General features: G+C 37.1%; 1 protein-coding gene across 1 annotated transcript in view; it reads left to right on the forward strand.

Moving 5' to 3' along the window:
• Positions 1-19,600, forward strand: part of RSPO3 (R-spondin 3) — an 86,779-nt gene that overhangs the window by 13,063 nt on the left and 54,116 nt on the right.

The following is a 19,600-nucleotide window of genomic DNA, read 5'->3' on the forward strand; positions in this document are numbered from 1 at the left end:
ATAGAAAAATTTAATTTTTGGAAATTTAGCAGCAGAACTGTGACCTCTGTTTACTTGTGTCACTACCTTTGGATGGCATGTCATTTCTGCCATGAAATACAAAAGATAGAGACAAATGCTGCTTGGCCACAAGCTATATGAGCACATACTGAGCTGCTGAATATTTGTTTCTTACAAAATTCAGTCTTGTCTTTCTAATTTATGACCAATTTGTTGACCTAAGTCCAAAAGGGCCTTCATTACTATTTGGTAACAAGAAACCCCACAGGTGGCATCTTTAGCCACCCTGACCTCTATTCACCCACTCACTTCATGCCATCCTCAGAATAACTCTTGAGGTATCTCTTAGCCTCTTCCATAAAGAGGAGGCAGTCTCTCTTTCCTGTAGCACATTTCCGAGACATCCACCCAGCTTTCCAGTTCTATCCAGGGCTTGATGTAGACCCAAGCTTTTAACAGAGATCAGTGGGATTTCCTAGGAAGCCAGTTAGAATTACAGGATCTTGTCGATGCATACTTGGCCCTGGTATCAATAATCAATAGCATGTGCCATTCTACCCACTACTGAGGTTCCAGGGCCCAGCCCTGATTCATATCTGTTTTCAGACTTGTGAGCATTATGAGCCCATAGGTCAAAGTTTAATTTCTGATAAATCAAAGGACGGTTCCAGGAAAAGAAATTCCCAACCATTTCAGGCTACCACTGCCATTTTCAGCATCCATGTGCACATCTCACTGAAATTCCAGAAATTCATTAAAAACTGCCTCTGAACTTAATATATTATCCATACTATAAATGGAGAATGTACAGCCCAGAAACCTTTATGTAATAATTTTTAACCAAATTACTAAATCAATAGGCTGAGGGGCAAAAGTACTATTGTTCTTCAGGTAAGAACACATTTTAAATGAAAATTGGCAGGATTTTCCAACGTAGGATATTTTCTCTACCCTACCCTAGCCCCAAATCACTTCCTCAAACACTCTCAAAATTCTAAACCACTACGAAGATGAGTTGAACAGTCTTAATTTTAGAATCTTCCAAAGAAAAAACAAACACACAGACAGCCGAGTTAATTTATAAAACACTGCTGCATTTATCTTGGCAGATTTCAGTTCTCTCCTGTCTAACTCTTGCATGCTAACTCACACTCAGCAATTCATGGAACCAACAAGTCATTTCTATGTATTAAGCACATTGGGAACCATTGCACAGAATAAGTCTGGTGCTTCTTCTCACTTCTTGTACAAGTTTCTCTTCTCCTATACAATTCATTTACTGGGTCTCTGAAACCTAAATAATCCCTTTACTTTAAACCTGAAGCAAATGGAGAGTCATTTTTACAAGAGCAATAAATGAAAGTGGTTGTTGAGATACTTTACTTGAATTGGTCTGCACACCGAAGTACCTTTTTGTTAATACAAACCCTTCATATTCTATCAAGCAGCTCCCTGAAATTCTAGGGCTGCTTAAAATTATACGACCAGAGACCAGGAATCTCCCCTCCCCCTACCAGTTCCCTGCTCCTGGGAGTATGCCAGCAATTTTGCAGGATTCATTCTGACAACTGTTCTGGTGTAAATATTTAGAGAAATCCTTTCCATTAGAGATTAAACAAAGTGTAAGTAACTGCTCCTAAATGATAGATCTTATTAATGTTTGCAACAGCAGGCCTTATGCTATCTGATGCACAGATTCCAATACACTGGAAAAGACTAAGGGAAAAAGAATCAAGACAGGAATTACATGTAACTGTATGTAATGTGAACTGAAAAATATTGTCTTAAGTTGCTGTTGTAGAGACATGGTTTAATTTGCACAGAATGTAGGAGAAATGAGTTAATTTAAATTGAAAATAATAAAAATTTGCTACTGGTGTTTTAATGGTTTATAAAAGATGGGGGGGACGGTAATTACAGATCTCTTTATCAGCAGGTTCAAATGCAGTTCTTAGCTATTTCTCCCTTTCCCTCCAAAACAAAGTAATAATAGATCTGAGATCCTATCTGATATAAGCTCTGGTTTATATATTGTTAAAGATTATTAAAAGGGATAACAGCTGGGCTCTAGTGCTTATACAAATACCACTTGTAAAAATAGGGTGGTACCCTACCTCAGGGGGTAGAAACACACTCATGTTCCACTTCTGTGCCTTCCTGTTTGCATGGCATTTGGAAGTATTTATTATGTGCTAAGGGATAACACAGCTAAGTAATTTAAAGCATCAGAGCCTTCACTGACTGAATTTAAAACTAATTCTACACTATTGATGATTACTATCACACTTGACTAGAAAAGGTATACATCCTGTAGACTAGTTATTGTTTCTCCTTGCCTTTGATGATTTAAGGCCTCCACTATAATCTAAAAACCTTTAATTTTAATTCATTTCCTTCACTGGTATCACTATCTAAGATTTCTCATTAATATACGCAGTTTGCCTTCTTTATAGGAGTAGGATTTTTTTAAATGCTTATTTAATGTTTATTTATTTTGAGGGAAAGAGAGACAGAGTGTGAGAGAGGGAGGGGCAGAGAGAGAGGAAGACACAGAATCTGAAGCAGGCTCCAGGCTCTGACCTGTCAGCACAGAGCCCATGAAGGGGCTCAAACTCACGAATGGAACTGTGAGATCATGACCTGAGCCAAAGTTGGACGCTTAACCGGCTGAGTCACCCAGGAGCCCTGGATTTTTTTTTCCCCCATGGAAAAGCACTATGATGCTATGTAAATAAAAAGATGTAAAATAAAAAGATGCTATGTAAATAATGTTAAAATATCTGCAGTGGGGTTTTACTTTTCCTTGTTTTGCTTCAATCATGTAATAACAATCATTCACTGCTGAGTCTTTAGTTGAATGCCACTTGAATCCTACATTCATCCAAATTTAGCAGAGAAATTAATAAAAAGATACATACTTTTAAATTTTTTAAAATGTTTATTTTTGAAAGAGAGACAGCACGAGTGGGGGAGGGGCAGAGAGAGAGGGAGATACAGAATCTGAAGCAGGCTCCAGGATCTGAGCTGTCAGCACAGAGCCCTATGTGGGGCTCGAACTCACAAGCGATGAGATCATGACCTGAGCCGAAGTCAGACGCTCAACCAACTGAGCCACCCAGGCACCCCAATAAAAAGATATTTAAGGGAGAAGAAATGGAAACTTCATAACCTTCATTGCAGAAAAATAACATCTTTCTAATTGCCATTTTTAGACCTAGATCTTCTTGAGTTTGGACTATAGTTCAAGAAATCCCAGATTAGGGGGCAGGTAGATTGTTTTCTAATAATATTCTGCTGTATAATTTAGAGAAAACATTTATTTAGTCTACGATTCCATTGCACACACTATAAAATGAGAGTCATAATCTTTCACTTATCTGAAAGCAGGAGATGTAATGTGAACTGCAAAATATTTCCTCCAACAGGAAAATCAAAGAACTCTGCCTTTTCCTTCTTGTAGCATGCTGTTCCCTTAGGTAGATAGTTGTCTGTCACAATTTCAGTATGGACTTAGGGCTTCAATTCAAAGGCATGAGTTTCTCCTCATACTTTCATGGAGTTTTTTAGACCATAAGTTTTTTTGGTTTTTTTTTTTGTTTTTTTTGTTTTTTTTAATTTTAATTTTTTTTTCAATGTTTATTTATTTTTGGGACAGAGACAGAGCATGAACGGGGGAGGGGCAGAGAGAGAGGGAGACACAGAATCAGAAACAGGCTCCAGGCTCTGAGCCATCAGCCCAGAGCCCGACGCAGGGCTTGAACTCACGGACCGCGAGATCGTGACCTGGCTGAAGTCGGACGCTTAACCGACTGCGCCACCCAGGCGCCCCTAGACCATAAGTTTTTAAAGCTAACCAGTGAAAAAGAAATTCTATTGGGGAAAAAAATAGGAGGAAAAATTGAGATTAAACTTAGTCCTCATTGAAACAGCATAAATTCATTCATTCAACAGCCATTTATTGAACATTTAGGATGTTCTGACATTACAAAAGTGAGCAAAGCACACATACAACCTGCCTTTGTGGCATGTCACAGTGGTTAAGGAAAGAAAATATAAAACTCGAGTTAAACATTATTCAGCTGAAGATAAATCAGAGCTGTTAGACACTCTTTCCAAGCTGTATAGCATTTCTTCTTAAGGCTTGTTTAAACAGAATTGGAAATTAATGAGATCATTCATAAATGAGCCAACGCACATTCAGATTTTTCTCTGAAAAATAAGGGTACCAGATAGCATGTGAAGAGTGAGGACGAAGCAGGAAGGTGGAAGGAAGATCAACTGAAAACACTGGAATTTATTGGGCCTCCCAGTATTATCTTGTCTGAAAATTTATGACCAATGAATAAGAGCCATCGTTTAGCATGACATTTGTGACAATCATAGGAAGTATGCTATGCGTACTGTAAACGCAGTTGGCATTGTTAGGTAAAGCTTGTAATGGAGTGGCATAGTTTAGCTGAGCAAATTTCCATTTTCGGCACATTGACTAATTTCTATAGTTGAACTTTCCCACTAGTTCCCTAACTGGAATTACTCTTACCAAACAAATATTAAAATATTGTATGTTTAAAAATAGTGCATTTTTGTCCATCTCACAGAGGCATTTTTCAAACCTTTTATGGTAACCCCTTGACCACTACATGGTGTAATCTGATCTGCTTAAAGCACCAGTTTGGTAAACTCATATCAACATGTTATTTGGATTTCTTATGTAAGTCTGCAGATGACCTTTCCTAACATCAATTGATAGCTTTAAAGATGTCAGTTGCCAGAATTCAGAGCCTTGAAAATAGCATGATCCAATTCTTTTCTGTGTGTTATTGCTAACTTGTGAAAGCTTTTGAGTAAAGAAAGGTAAATATCCAGGTGTTTTTATATGTATTATCTCTTATAAACCTCACAACAATCTCACGATATAGTTTATTTTATAAGTGAAGAAACTGAGGCTCAAAACCATTAAGGAACTGACCAAAGTGACAGCCAACAATGGTACAAGTAAGAGTATACCCAGATCTTCTGACTTAAAGCACAGCTTTCCCGTTACACTCTGCTTTTCATCAAGAAGAGAAAGCCAGAGAAGTTTTAAATGGAGAGTTCTCTCTACAGCTGAGATGGTACCACAAATGGCTACTCAGACAAGAAATGAACTGGAGAGAGAGTAAATTGCGTTGTCAGCAGTGGTTGCTTGAGGAGAGCAATGAGAAGGCTTTAAGTTGTTTTTTGAAGCAGGGGCCTGATAAGATCAGAACTATTGTTCTTAAAAGATCACTCCAGGGGCGCCTGGGTGGCTCAGTTGGTTAAGTATCCAACTTTGGTTCAGGTCATGATCTCACGGTTCATGAGTTCAAGCCCCGCGTGGGGGCTCCATGCTGACAGCTCAGAGCTGGGAGCCTGCTTCGTACTCTGTGTCTCCCTCTCTCTCTGCCCTTCCCCTGCTCGCACACTGTCTCTGTCTCCGTCTCTCTCTCAAATGTAAATAAAAAATTTTTTAAATATATATATATATATATATTGCATATATATATATTTGTGTGTATATATATGTGTGTGTGTGTATATATATATTGTGTAATTGCTAAATGGTAGCAGTAGTGGTGGTGGGAAATGGAAACATATGAGCTGTCTTGGTTAGGGATATAGAATCCATAGGGAAGAGTGTGTAGAGATGGGGTTCCTAGACTCTTGGCTTTAGCAACTGGATTGGTGCCATTTCAATAGAAAATACTAGAGAAGGAGCACATGTGGATTTGATATACAGCATGTTTTCATAGGTAGGAAGATTTCGGGAAGCAGTGCATGCAGCATAATCCCCTCATATTACTTAAGAAGAAAAAGAGAGTCCAGAGAAGTAAGTCAGTCGACTGAAGTGGACCAGGGAGTAGTGGACCAGGGAGTAGAAACAACTCCTGTGGCTTGCTGTTCTGTAACACAAAATGCCACACAGAGTTCCAAGGCTGGCCTTCCAAAGAAGTGTTCTGTGGATCTTCTGGCAATCTGATTCTTATTTGTATAATTAATGGTCATTTCAAAGAGAATTATCTGCTCGCTGGATCAACACTTATTTCACAATCTCTTTATTTCTGTACTCCATGAGATCCAAATCTAAAAAGTTACTATAACCTGTTGCCTTAGTCTAACATGAGTCATGATGGGGCACAATTTAAAACAACAAACAAATTACACATACTATCATCAAATATAGCTGTCAATTTTCTCATCAAATGTATTCTTATTCTCTTCTTGGGAATGGTTAGATTCAAATCTGGCCCTGAGTTGGCAGAGTATCATTTATGCCCACTATTAACTATAACATATCAATATAATTTTGTACAGCTTATAAACATTGTCTTATTTGATTTTTTCAATACCCTCGTGAAATGGGCAGAGCAGGGTTTTACCATTCTCATTCTACAGATGAACCTCAAAAGATGTTAAGTGATTTGTATAGTATCACAAAGCTAGTAAATTTGAGCAGAACTCAATCTCAAATTTCTGATAGGGGCATGTTTGTTTTGTTTTACAACAAGTCCACAGCCTTTCCTGCATGGTCACGATCCCCATTTATCTTCTGTGAAGTTCCTCCTATTAGTATGATGTCTTTGGATTTCACAATAATGGCATATAAATTGGGGGAAATCTTTTTCACAAATTAGATTATTCTTATTGGCTGACAAGGTGAATTGGTGGATCATTAAGGTTCTTTCCCTTTAAGTACTCATGTGTGAGCCCATCCAGGGAGAAAGAGATGCTGTGGGGAAAGACTGCTAAATAAGCTACTTTAAAGACTGACCAAAAATACTTTCAAATCTAAAAATAAAACTCTAAGCCCATGGCTCACCTAATAGTCTTTATAAACTAAAAGAAACTAAAAATAGAGACTCTTTGTAATATACAGTTGTCCCTCCTTATCTGCAGGGGACACATCAAGACTCCCCAGTGGATGCTTGAAACCAGGAATAGTACTAAACCCTATATATACTGGTTTTTTCCTACACATACAGACTTATGATAAAGTTTAATTTATGAATTAGGCACAGCAAGAAATTAACAATAACAACTAATAATAGAACAATAATAGAACAATTAGAACATCATACTGTAATAAAAGTTATGTAAATGTGCTCTCTCTCTCTCTCTCTCAAAATGTCTTATTGTACTCTACTCCCCTTCTTCTTGTGATGCTGTGAGATGACCAAATGCCTACGTGATGAGATGAAGTGAGGCGAATGACATAAGCATCAGGCTACTACTGATCTTCTGACTCTGTGTCAGAAGAAGGATCACCTGCTCCCAAAACATGGTTTCCACAGACAACTGAAACAGTGGACAGCAAAACCGTGGATCAAGGGGGGGCTACTGTAATACTCTGTGAAATGGTTTTTTAAAAAAGACCTTTTCCATTTTGCTATTCACTGTCTATAATTAGTATTTTTGTTAGATATAGAGTAATGAATTTGGATTCTGAAATTAGCTCCCTCTAAAAGTTGATTAGTGTGCCTTCTCATGATACAGTGTACAATCCAACATGCCTCGTGGAGATAGGATGCAAAGTGAGCCAGGTTGTATCTCTTTTTTGTAACAAAAGATTTTGGCTCTGTAGTCTCAGTGTAGAGTGATTATTTCTAATGGACCACAGGAAAATGTATCTTATCCAGTGAGGAAGGTGGAAAATCAGGAATTTTGGTGTCTTTGTCCTACTCTGGGCAGTGTTCATGACTAACTTTCTAGGTCCTGTCTCCACAGTGACTACTCACCAGCACTGAACATCAGGGAATGATCTCAGACTCTGGAAAATGTGATCAGATATTGATGCCATAAGAAACTAAGGTTAACTCCAGCATTTTAGCTCTCTGGCTTTGGAAAACTCTTGGCTTCCATACCTAAATTCATGCATGCTCAGGTGTGATGGTTGAGATGCTGTATTAGAAGAATCTCCTCAACTTTGTTTTCTGAACTCCTAGAACACATGAATTTTTTTTCTTCTTTTTTAATATTTTCATTTATTTTTGAGACAGAGAGAGACAGAGCATGAGCAGGGGAGGGGCAGAGAGAGAAGGAGACACAGAATCCGAAGCAGGCTCCAGGCTCTGAGCTGTCAGCACAGAGCCTGACGCGGGGCTCGAACTCACAGACTGTGAGATCATGACCTGAGCCGAAATCGGACACTCAACCGACTGAGCCACCCAGGCGCCCCAACACATGAATTTTTCTTCAAATTCCATAACTTTTCAAATCCATGACAGTTCCTTGTTTATCTTCACGTAAACTCCTTAGCCTCTTATTCATCTCCTCATGTTTGGTCTTAATTTTTTCTCCCTTTAGTTCTCTCCATAAATTTTACATTTTAGTTAAATCAAAAAACCTCTGAAGAGTGCCACTAAGGCTAGACGATCCTTCCTTGTGAAGTCGCCAAAATTTCCTAAGTCTCAGTTCTTGATTTGGGGGAGGGGATTATTTTTTATAAAATGAAGGGGTTTATTTGTTCTTTATGGTTTATTATGAGCCCATTTATATGCCTAGTCCTGGGCTATGAGTTTGGGATACAAAGCGACAATAAGACAAGTCCAATCCCCTAGGACCTCAATATAATCATTTGTACTTTTCTCCTTCCTTCAGTCATCTGTCCTTCTAGTTTGATATTTCTTTTTCCTTTTATCGCCATTAATTACATCATTTTGTTCCTGATCTCCCCAGTTAGAAACCCCCAAATCAATATTATTCTTTCGCTTACCCATTTATAGATTTTTTTTTCATTTACCCATGTAAAATTGATTGTTAAATACTGTCAACCTTGCCCATTCTTCTTTGGAAATAATTTTAAAATCCTGTCCTCTTTTTTCCATTTTCCCATTAATGCTATTCTAATTTAGCTAATAGCAGTGCCAGGTAAGAACATAATATCTTAATAACTCAACTTTGAGTGTCTCCTCCTCAGAAATTATTCTCTTTGTCATCAGAGTATTTGCTTAAAACAAAATTAAATCATGTCACTGATTTGTCTATAAACGGTTCCCTCAAGTTATATATAAGATTAAATTGAAACCCCTAGCCAGTTTCCTCATGTGTCTCAAAATCCAGCCTGGATGTCAGGTTTCCCAAGTAGGTGGTTCCAGATGGTTGTCTCCTTTCTGCCAACGCCTTGTACATAATATTTACCACCCTGGCTTTACTTTGTTTATGGTCTCTCACTGTTCTTCAGACTCCTAGGTCTTATCCACCTTTCCATCCAAAACACCAAGCTTTGTTTGACAAACAATCTTAAGGAAAAAGGAGAAAATGTGTTGGGTGTGTTCTATGGTACCAGAACTTCCTGAAAGACAGGCAGGTTAATGGGGAGAGGCTTTAAGACGTTCAATATGTAGAGATGCTGTAAAATAAATATATTGGCTGCCCCCAAATATCATAAAATTTGTTTTACTAGATGTAATTAAATGGGCTGTTCTGGGGAAGCTGTTTGAACTAAATCCCTCTAAACTTTCAAAGGTTTCTGATTCTGTCAGCTAGAAGCTAATTAATTATGTGGACCACAGTGTTCTCATCTGAAAGTTAAGAGGGAAGGAACAACTGTAAAATCCTCTTAAATTCCCCAGTTATATTCACCATGCTCCCAAATCTTCTTTATGTGTTCATACATAACACTCTTGCTCATAACATTCTCTTCCACCTTTCCCATTTGTGTAAGGTCTTCTTTTCCTTCAAGTCTCATAACTATTCCTAACTGCAGGCTGGCACCTTCAGATACCTCAACCATCAGTAATTGCTCCTGCCTTGTAATTTCTGTTGCACTAAGTTTCTGGTCTGTATATGTATGGGCCTTAAAATATGAAAAGACTGTTATACTAACTATATCTTAGGCTTCTTGAGTTAGAGACCATGTTTTGTCTTCAGTCCTAGAAGAGTAATCACTGAATAAGTACTTATTTGTGAAAACAGCAGTGATGTGGTACTAAAACTGGGCTATCTGTATCACCGGTGTTGCATTCACCTGGGGTGCTGCATATAGATGCGACTACCCGGGCTCACCTTTTCATTCCTGAATCAGAATCTTTTGGAATGAAGTCTATGCATTCACATTATTAAAAAGTACTTCAGCTCAATTTTACACACGGTACAGTCTTAGAACTTAACTGGCATAGACCTTCAGGATCTCTACACCATTCTGATATCATTTCTGTGGTTTGCCTTTCCTCTTTCCGCCTGTTTAAGCAGGCCCTTGTTTTCAGTGGGTTGCTAGAGTCCCAGAGAACTTGTTGTCCAGAATGTTGTGTGAGACTACCATATCTGATACTCATTAAAAGCTGTGTCTGTGGTCCTTAAAAAGTAGCCCCTTCCTGTGACTGTTAATGAGTTCCAGGCTCCCTGAGTTTCCCCAAATCACCTGTGTTAGAAAGAAGCCTCAGCATTCTGCCCTCTCTCCAATTTTCTTACTTGAAGGGTTTTGAGAGAGTCAGTAGTGAGTAAAGCTTCACAGCTGTCTTGAGTAAGAGTGGAACTAGTACAAGGTTATAGTTAGTACTTCTTGGGTAAAACGAAATGCTTTCTACATACTGACTTGTAATGAGTGCCTATAAGAGTGCTAGGTGCTTACATATGATCTCACTTAATTCAAATAGAAATTCCCCTGTTACAGATGAGAAATCCTAGGTTCAAAAAGCTTACTCAACTTTTGTCTAAATAACCAGACTGTGAACTCCTTGACACAGATTATTGGTTTTATTCAACTTTGGATGCTCACTAACTAGAAGCATGTAGATGTTGGACAGTTTAATTGTCAAAATGAGTAGCTGGATGAAGAGATCAATTTTGGTTATTCAGCTAGTAAATGTCAGAACTGTGTATGAATCCAAAGCCAGTTCTCTACCTCCCAGTCCCTGTGCTGCTCTGGAAAGTGTGCAGGCCCATATCTGAATGAGGTAGTGATGCAGTGAAGCATGCACAAAAATGTATCATATGCACAAAGGTGGATATCTAGCACCTTCTGTTCTGCCAGCAATTTTGTGAATCTACGAGAAAAAACCGCTTATTTTTTCTGCTCAGGATTTTAGATGTGACCCATAAAGCTGGATTTATTTAATGATATGCCCTCTATTTGCACATCTTCTTGTGCCTGTTAAAATACCACAAGTCTTTCGCCTGCTGTTTGCTTACACTAAGACTTCAGCCATCAGATATGCTGCTCTAGCATGCTATGTGGCAAGAAGATCCAAGTTTATTCATAATATAACAAAGTAGAGTTTGTTTTTAGCACAAACTGAAGTTTGTTTCTTTCAAGAATGCAAACTTAGTAGTTATGGAATCACACCCATGCAGATTCATTACCATTAAACTATCACATTTTCTGTTTATGTTGATTTCTAATTAATTCTCTACGTTAAAAAAAAAAAAAAAAGGAATGGAACTCTCAGCCAGACCAGAGTACATAATGATTCCCACTGTTGGATGAACACTGTTGGATCTGTCTCATGAAAAAATGCTGTTATTACCACCCACTAACTCATCAACAGGTCCTGGCTCTCTACAGAATCTGGGTCTCCCTTACCCCTATCCACTCCCTCTTGTCCTCTATTCACCTCCACTTGGGAACATGGCCACTTGGAAAAGGGGAAGCTTTCCCTTCCTTAGCAACAGCTGGAGATGCTGATTCAGTACCTTACATTTTACACCCGTAGCAGGGTGCATTAACCTTAAGATAGATTTTCTACTTGTGGTCAAGAAAAAAACACTATTTTTGGTTCTACAAATACTTTCTGTTGCAGTGTCAACAGAATCAACTATAGTTATCTGGTAGGTCACAGGAAAACTAATATGGCTTTCACTACTTTTGAAGAATGAACTTGGGAATTAACCCACAGATTATTAATGTATTTAACAGAAAAAGAACAGAATATAGAGATTCTAAAAGAAATATTATATCAGAAGTGAAAATTATAATGCTGTTGCTCTAAATTACCTAAACTTTGTCAATATGCATCACTAATGGCAAGAATTCAGAAAAATGCAGAAAAGAGTATATGCAAGATTACAAAATCTTTTATTTTTTATTCTGTTTATTTGTTCTTATGATCTATTATGAATTCCATAATTTTCCTGTGTATTTTTACCACCACCTCTATAATAAAAAAGAATGACTCCACTCCAATAAAAAAAGAATGAAAATGTAAAACCCCAAAGCAAACTCAAATTATTGCTAGAGAAAGATAGGAGAAACAAAGGAGAAATGAAATGTTTCCAAGAGCAAAGAACATGTAAATTGATGTACATTCTCTTCAAAGATAAGAATCAGAGTGTAAATCTCTATCTTGTAGCTAGTTAGAACATTCTCCTCTAATATAAAAATTGGTAAGACAACATGTTTCCAAGGAACACAAGTTGCTGGTTCCATTTTATGATCCATAAAATTAACAAAAATTAAAGTAAATAACTATGTCAGGCAAAATGTGTTCTTTCCTTTCCTTCTGATATTCACTTAGCAACGCAAAGTCTAAATACACTTGGTATATAATCCCAGGTATTTACATTGGCCCACACGGTTCTTTAGGATCTGGCTCTACCCTCCTTCTTTAACCTCATCGCATACCACTGCTGCAACCTCATTGGTTCCCCTTGTGCTGTTCCTTATGCCTGGTTCTTTCTCATGGACTTAACATCTTTGCACGTGCTGGTGATCCACCTGGGATATCTTCCCTCCCTCAGGTTTTCATAGTTTACTGCTTCTCATTCTCTAGGTCCCAGCTCAACAGTGACGTTCTAAAACGTGCCTTTCCTGACCGCTATATGTAAAGTAGTTCCCCAGAGTTATTCCCTGTTTTATTCACCTGTTTACTTCACTCACACCATCCATCACAATCTTTAAGCATCTAATTGTGTACTTGCTTACTAACTGATTAACATCATAAAATCAGGAACTAGATGTCTTCACTCCTACATTTACTATATCATGTGTACTGTTAGGCACATAGTAAGTTATCAGAAATCTGTGTTGAAAACCTTAATCATGGTCTTCACAATGTACAGATAATGCAGCCCCTTTCATCTGCCTTTAATTTCTAGTCCTAATTCTGTAGACTGTGGATGGACAAAGCCCAGCCATTGGCCACCAAGTTGGCATCTAGCTACCAAATATTCATCATAGCTTAGATTTCAGGAATTCTATATCTGCCATCATTTGCTAGCCATTTTCTTAATATTTTGAGCTGGCTTCATTTTAGTGGAAAGTCTAGCTAATTGCTGTTTAATGTTAGGTCTGTGTTATTACTGTGGTTATTTTAAAGTATTTATAGAATATAAATATTAGACTCCCTTCAGGAAATTATTATTCAGTAAGAGAAAGAGAAAGATTTTCCAAGTTCTCAAAGAAATAGTTTCCATTAAAAACAGTATTTTTTCCCCACATAATAATGGTGGAGCCCTAACTGGGCTTTATTCAGCAGCTGGTGAATACATTCCTCTCTGAGACTTTAGGAATTTTGTGAACCCATTGGTGTGGGTACAAACTTTCAGAGTGTTCAAGGTTGATTCACTGGGACAAAATATGTGACAGACTCTATTATCCTAACTACTTCAGGTCAATTAATGTCTGTGCTATTGACTTTAATTAAAAACTATATAGAGTGTGTGCACATCATGCGTCTAATTACATATGCAATATATACACATATGTACACACCATCTGATGGTACACTGTATTTCAGAAATATCAAAATCTATATATGTTTGTGTATATAAACATATGGCTCTCTCAACAAATTACTAGTCAGAAATAATATTGGAGGACTATGACAGACCTATATTCATCCAGTTATCATCACTTGAGAATGTAAAGGAGTATTGTGTACCAGTAAGTAATTATATCCATTCAAACAGCTTCTCATATTGTGCTGTCTATACCTAACAAATGATTATGGAGATTAGGCGTTGTCTGTTCTGCCTTGGCTTCTTTAACTTATGAATAAATAAGAAACATTGACTCTCAATATTTTCTGGGGTTGATTCAATAGAATTTAAAGGAGACTGCCAAGTAATTCAAATTTTTAACACTAGATTTTTCTTAAAGTGAATAATTCCAAACATTCAGAGGACTCATGAAACATCTCGTTCCATGACCATAATGCTATATTAAACTTAAAAATGATTCCATAATAATCAAGACAGATATGATATGATAGATATGATAGATATCTAGAATGATATGATAGAAATGTGCTATCCTTACATAAGCAAAAAATAAGTCTACATTTTCTTTAGGTGAATAGATAACTGAAATAAATACACCTAGAAAAACTTTTATTATTTTATTTTGAATGATTTATTTCATAATTAAGCATCCTCAAAGTGTATATGATTTGAAATTTTATTCCTTTACCAGATGTTTATAGGCACATTCCACTTAAAATCAGTTATCATAAATACTTTCTATTAAGTGTTTACCTCTTTGACATCTTTATTATTTTTAAAAACACAAATAAGTAGCTTATCTTTTATATTTACTGCCTTCATCTCTTCAGTAATAAAAAACTCTTCACTGATAACCCATTTAATAAGCAGCTGCCCTGTGTAGAAGCTGGGAATTATCAATAAAATTATGAAGACATTATCAAGACTGACCAGATGCCTACCTTCAAGAAGCTTCAAGTCAATGTGAACATCCTTGCAAAAGAAGAGGACATGGAAGAAAGGACAAAAGTGAAAATAGCTTTGCTTATAGAATTCCACTGGCCTCTTCTTACCCTGTCTCCGAAGGCCACCATATAGAGAAAAGCAGGCAGTGAATGTTGTGAGAACAAGAATGCTTTAGGAAGAATTTGGGGTTTTTTTTAAATTATTATTATTAAAAAATTAATTTTTATCACATTTGTTAATTTATTATTTTTTATTCTCTGAATTATAAAATCTCAATACATTACTTTCATGTACTTAACACTTTAAACTTCAATAAAACCTTTTATAAACTTAAATTCTGTTAAATTCTGTACTTCTGGAAATTCTCTAGCCACAAATAAATGACCATCAGAGGTAACTGGCAGCATGCAACATTGAATTTCTTCCACACAGAAATTTATAATAGATGTGACTACATTTGCAGTTGGGGCTTAGAAGGGGATTAAACCAAAGCAAATCCTTGAAGCTTGTACTTAAATTGTTACAGAAACATAACTTAAATTTCAATGCTGCAACTGGTTTAGTATATCGTAAAAAATGAAAATAACTAGCCAAAGATTGTGTATTTATCAAATGCTCTACCATTTAAAACTCTATGTTCTGGATTTTTTATCAAAAAAGTTGATTTAACTCTCAGGACAGTAGCCTTTATGAGCCATTGCATTAGTTATGCATCGTAAGATTACCAAATAGAGAAATAGTAGGAAAGCTTAACAGCTAGGAAAATTGAAGTCACTTATTCAAGGGATATTAACAGGTCAGACACTGAACACTGAAAATTGGTTTAAATTACACACTAATATATACTATTTTCATCCTTAACCTTTGCATACAAGTTAATAAAAGATGCTTCCCTCTTTCCCAATTTTAGGGAAAGATACATCAATTTGTAAAAAAAAAAAAAAAAAAAAAAAAAAAAAAAAAAAAAAAGTCCCAATTTAACTTCCTCATGATTTCTGACTGTTTTTCCACTCAGATTTACCCTTGTTACATATCTAGAGTTTACTTATATATGTGAACAGATTGTTACCAGACATCAAAGATCTAGGTTCTAACCTTTGATATCAACTGCTATTTGTCTTGTAGTTTCAGAATTTCTTTGAGTCCTACTTTGGGGTTTCAAGATAAATAATTGTGATGGCTTCTATCCTTACTAATAAGGAGTTAATTTAGCTTTCTATGAGATGCATGCTTTGAAAGCAAAAATGGTGTAGAAATGCAAAGTATTGTTAAAAATCAACTGAAAATATGTCTTTTTTTCTTACCAAATATCCCTTATTTTGGACTATGTTTCCTTCTTCTGGCATTCTTCAACTCCTCCCTCTTTCAGATATCTTCTCTAATTAGGTAGTTACAGCCAGAGACTCACCCTTACATCTCTAGCAACCAGTACAATATTAAGTTCCATCTCTTAAGGATCACTTTCTGGATATTTCATAAAATCTTCAAAATCAATGATCCTAAGCCATGTTTATATTTTTAGACTTTTTTTATTCTGTGTACTTGCCCCCACACTCCAACTGCAGGCTTTTACTCCTCCAGAAGTCCCTCTTCTCTTCTATTCACTCACGGGCTGGAACTCAAAACACACCTTCTCAAATCCTCTTTCCTATTCGGTCCACATTCTGTTAGTCACCGTATTTGACTGACTCCACCTCCTGAATATCCTTGGAATAGTCATACCTTCCTCACCACGTTACCCTGCCTTTGCTATATTTTAAGCTATCACCAGTCTTTTACCTTGATCACTATATTAGTCTTCTAGTTTCTGTGTTTTCCATGCTGCCAGGGAGATCACCTTCCCAATACAAAAGTGATCACGTCACCCACCAGGTTGAAATCCCTTATATCTACAGAATAATGTCCTTGGCACAAACCACAAAGGGTTTCATAATCTAGATCTACCCAGTGCTTGCAATCTTTTTGATACTCCTCATATCTCCATTAACCACTCTTTATGCATCAGATGCATTGAACTCATGCCAGTCTCCTTCCTGATGTGGATAATTGGGGTGTTCCCTCCTCTGGCCTCATGATGGCCACTTACATACTTATAACTTCAACTTATTTTCTAAGATTAAGTTTAAACCTTATATATTTTATGAAACCTCCTCACCATTAATACCTCCATTGTTTGTATAAACTAATAGTGCTAAAACATTTTTTAAAAAGAGGTGATTAGGAAATACAAAATGAAGTTTTTATCAGAATGGAAGAGGAAGAAGGATGAAAAAGCAGAATTCTATTTTCTGTCTTAGAATCATAAGATTTTAAGGCTGAAAGAATTGTTACAGTCAATCCAGACCAAAGTTTTCTGTGGTTTTCATGTAAAAAGTAAACCTCCCCTTAAGATGAAGTTTGGGGAATTTGTATCTAGTTGTGTAATACAGGCTGTAAAAATTGAGTGACCCTTACATAGCATTCAAGAAAACAATCACTACTCTACTCAACTGTAAAAAAAAATCTAGAATCCTAGAATCTGAGCTTCAGAGTCTTACTTATTCTCACTTCCCACAGCATAACACTGAACCCTTTCTGAAGAAATAAAGTTGGCTTCTTTACTTTTCAAAAATCTATTTTGCCAAAAAATTTTGTCTAAAAAGGCACAATATGAAAAAGAAGCAAGCAGAAGGAATGTAGTGGTACGCTATGAGTTGATTGTGCTAGATTTCATCAGTAAAAGTTTTAAAGAATGGAACGAGGTACTTTGTCACATCTCAAAATTTTGATGGGAACTGTTACCAGGTCATTGGGCTTGTATGGAGCTCTTTCCTGGAGAAGTTTCCAAACATCCAAAACCCATTTTTTTTAAAAAATTAGTGTTTATTTATTTTTGAGAGAGAGAGAGTGCGAGCATGAGTGGGGAAGGGTCAGAGAGAGAGAGAGAGAGAGAGAGAGAGAGAGAGACAGAGGATCTGAAGTGAGCTCCAAGATGACAGAGAGCCAGAATTGGGCTCGAACTCACAAACCACAAGATCACGACCTGAGCTAAAGTCGGACACCTAACCGACTGAGCCACCCAGCATCCCCAAAACCCTTTTTTTTTTAAATTTTTTTTTTCAACGTTTATTTATTTTTGGGACAGAGAGAGACAGAGCATGAACGGGGGAGGGGCAGAGAGAGAGGGAGACACAGAATCGGAAACAGGCTCCAGGCTCTGAGCCATCAGCCCAGAGCCTGACGCGGGGCTCGAACTCACGGACCGCGAGATCGTGACCTGGCTGAAGTCGGACGTTTAACCGACTGCGCCACCCAGGCGCCCCCCCAAAACCCATTTTTAAGTGAAATTTATTTTAAGGTACATCAGTTTTTGAGGCTTCACATATGTAAATCATGTTTATTCTCATAACTGATTTAAAGTTGTATCATCATTGACAAAAGTTTCAAGGTGCTTGAAATTATAATTTTGTTTCCTTTGGGCAGCTGCATTTCAGAGATAGAGATAGGTTGTTGTGGGCCAGTTAAAACTAATTTCATTCAAACTCAGAGTCACTTAGTGCCCTGGGCTTGAAGTGACTTTCCTTCAAACTGAGGTCCACTTCTCCACAGACAGTTCTTATGAGAAGATTTCACAGGTTTTTAACTACACATCTTGCTTCTTAAAATGGACCAAACTAGAGTCTGAGCACAGGAAGCCCTCTTCATCCCTTTCCTTTTTAGGGTTTTTCCCTACAGAAAACACATTTTCTGTAAGTCTCCAATGATGAGTTACCACAATGAAAAAGTACCCTGTTACTTGGAGAACAGTTTTCACTTACAAGTTCCCCAAGTCCTGTAATGCCTAAACCTCCTGTGCCACTTTATATATTCTTCCCACCCCACAGAGGAGCATGTACAGGAAAAGCAGACTTCCCTTCCCCCCCACATTTCCTCAGTTTATTTACAAAACGTCTTGGAATGAGAATGAGCTGCTTGTGGTTCCTGTGGCTGATTCAGGGATGCTTTCCTCTAGGCAGAGGACACTGGTCAACCAAATGACCTCTCTGTAGCTAATTCTTGCACCCCTGTGGTAAGGCTGATTGGGCTTGTAGGTACCCTTTCTAACTAAGCCTGGTGGGATTTGTTTTTGCAGTAAAGGACTTAGCAAGAACCAAACATCACTCTGAAGACACACCTGATAATGGCAAGGCCCATCACACCCCAACACGCACACACACCACTACCAACAAGAGAAATCAGAAATACACTGGGGTGCCTTTGCACTCCTGTGCTTCAACCTTTGTGTCTTATAAAGGTCAGAATTTTTGCCTTCTGGATTCCTAGAGGAACAATAAAGCTACTTATAGTGTATTTGAACACAGAATTCATTAGGAGAAGAAATCATCCCAAACACCAGCTCCATGAGAGATGTACTTTAGTCAGCAATTTTACACCAGCTCACACATAGATGTTGATGACCAGTTGATAGTAATAAGAAGATTTAACGTTGTGAGGATCTCAAGTAAACATGACTCTTCCACATGTTTGTTTATGTTTGTTCAGATTTGCTAATGAATAGTCAGCTCACCACACATGTTGATGACTCTTGGAAACCTTAGAATTCTTAGGGGTATGTGTAGCAGTAGTCTTTAGTGTCATGCCCTCACCAAATACATACTTGAGTAGAAGAAGTAGAATTATTATATATTATATATATAACATTATAAATATTATATTATAAACTATAAATATTATTATAAATAACCACATGGTCTTGTAGAAATACTGGTAAGATAAGTATCACATTGTCATCATGGTATCAGTTTGAACTGATGAACATTAAACTTATGTGAGAGGAAATATTTTAAGAAAGCATGGGGGTGGGGGAGTCCCAAGAAGCTACATAGTTTCAGAATCAATTTGCAGTGGATCAAAGAGTAATATTGTGTTCTCTAATAGACCATACATGAAAAAAGACATCCTAGAACAAAGTGTCCTTACTCAAGTTAAGCCTTTTCTATGT

This window comes from Leopardus geoffroyi, chromosome B2 (genome assembly GCF_018350155.1).
Source record: "Leopardus geoffroyi isolate Oge1 chromosome B2, O.geoffroyi_Oge1_pat1.0, whole genome shotgun sequence".
In the NCBI taxonomy this organism is placed as follows: Eukaryota; Metazoa; Chordata; class Mammalia; order Carnivora; family Felidae; genus Leopardus; species Leopardus geoffroyi.